This window comes from Vidua chalybeata, chromosome 7 (genome assembly GCF_026979565.1).
Source record: "Vidua chalybeata isolate OUT-0048 chromosome 7, bVidCha1 merged haplotype, whole genome shotgun sequence".
Taxonomy (NCBI): domain Eukaryota; kingdom Metazoa; phylum Chordata; class Aves; order Passeriformes; family Viduidae; genus Vidua; species Vidua chalybeata.
Genome location: NC_071536.1, coordinates 17,231,537 through 17,233,834, shown reverse-complemented (window position 1 = coordinate 17,233,834; position 2,298 = coordinate 17,231,537).

Below are 2,298 nucleotides of genomic sequence, written 5' to 3'. Positions count from 1 at the left end.
CCTGGGGCTCCCCGCGTCCTCCCTCGCCGCTGCCCTTCCCTTCCCGGAGGGCTCTGCTCGGCCCAAGCCTCTGCCCTGCTCCGGTCGGGCTCCCCCGGCCGGTCCGCAGCAGGTGCGGGCGCGTCGAGCTCCTGAAGCCGAGCCGCTGCTCCCTCCGGGACTACCGGGGTCTCACCCGTGTCTCCGCTCAAATTGAAGTTTTGCAAAGTTTCTCCCCGACACGTTCCCCCCGTCCCCCGAGCGTGGGGAACCGCGGTACATCCTGCAGCCCTCCCTGCTCCTTGCCCGCTCTCTCCGCCTCTCTCCGGATTCCTCTCTCCGCTCGGCGGGACCGGGTCAGAGCCGCGGGTCCTGTCCCCTCCCTGAGGTGGTGTTCCAGGGCTAACGGGGCTGGGGACGTGCGCGGCGCTCATCCGGCCTTTGGCGTTTCCCCGAGCTGAGCCGCAGCGCTCGGTTTGGTCACCGAGAGCGGTGGAGCCGGTGCCAGAGGAGATCAAGAGAGCTGGGAAGGAAGCAGTCCTGCCTGGGAGGGGAGCGAGGCCGCACGTAAAGGGGAGCTGCAGTTTCCTGCCCGGTCTAGTACGGAAATCAACCCAAATCATTAAAAACATATATACTTTCTTGTCATGGAAAAGGAGAGTCATATCTGGTTTTGTCATTTGGTGGGGATTAATTAACACGAAATGGCTTCACCAGATGACGGAGCGAGAAGACCCCTTTCTATTCACCCTTGAGCCCTATGTCCAAGGCAGGGAATCAGAAGCCATATCCGTCCCGTGTCCCCGCCTCCCGGGACTCCCCTCCGGACTGGCATCCGCTACCCAGGACCCCAGCCACTGCCAGGGCACGGCGGCACAGGGCCAGCCTCGGGCCGAGGATTTTTAAGGGTGAGCCCTGCATTCGCAATGTTGTTCCACCAAGGCCTTGCTGGCAGAGAGGCAGGCAGCGGAGAGGGCCGTAACGTTTTGAAACGGATCCGACAAGTCTAAAATTCCCTGTGTGCCCGGGGAGGGCTCGGGCTGCTCCCCGGCCCAATGACTCCGTCAGGCGTGAAGCTGCTATTTCAGGTCCTCCTGAAACAGTGTCTCGGTCATCATCATCCTCACACTGATCTGTGAGCTCCTCTTCCATTAGCGCGGACCTGTCGAAATCCATGTGTGTCCCTTTTCTTGCTGATTACTAACTTCAACCCGTTAGAGGTAATGTTGGAAAACTGCGTTATTAGCTAGCCTGGAGGTAATTAGTACTTCCCCCTGCCATTGCGTCTGTTGTACAACGCAGCATGTAAAAGCCGAGTGTCAGCCCCGCGCATCTAATATTCCTCCTACACAGACCACTCATGGATAATGAGTCAAGAGCCCTAAGCGGAGTCCAAGCAAAAAACACTTATCAGAGTCTCTCTTCGAGGACAGTAATTAATTGCGTCCTCGGAAACATCAGGTGCTCCCTCTAAGAGACTTGCTGGCTCTTTTGGGGAGAGATGAATTTGCTGAAGAATTCAGGGAAGCGTTTCCAGATGAGTTCTGCCTATTGTTGTTAAAACCCGCACATATACACGCACAAGCACGCATGCACACCCCCGCACCACAGTGCAGCGCTTTCGCCTTTCTTTGGTAAACATTGTTTAAACAAACACCTCGCCTCGGCTGCTGCAGCCAGAGCTGCTCCCAGCTTTAATAAAGGCACAGGGAAGACCAGAACCAGCGTCCAAGACTGCTGCTTAATCCAATGAAGGCAATTTCCGAGGATAATTGCGAACATGTTTTAATGCATATGCATGAAAAAGGATTTTTTTCCGAGAGACCGACTTTACATGCTTATGTAATTGATTGAGGCGCTGACCCGCTATTCAAAATGTTATTTGAGAACCATCAGAATGCGTAAACTTGCAAATTGCCCAGCTTGTATCTGAATTAATACCTCATTCATCATCATTATGGGTTGATAAGTTAATTTAACCATTTCATTCTGCCTTAATGAGCTATAGTTAAATTAATGCCACATAATATATGAAAGTAACATTTAAATAGAAGCACTGGGCTGAGACAAACAGAGGCTGCTGCTATTTGGGCTGGAAGAACGTGACATAAATCTTTTCTTCATTACAGGATCCAGTCTGTTCTACCAGCAGTTATGAAGTATTTATTCATTCACTTTCTTTTCCGAAGTTGCTTTGCCAAATAGCATAGGTAAATTATGTGCAGTTGTAAATAATGCCTTGGGATGACTTTATTGAAGTGAAACGGTGAAAAAATAGACTCTGTCTCTATCCCTATAAAGGCACCAGCCAGGCAAGAT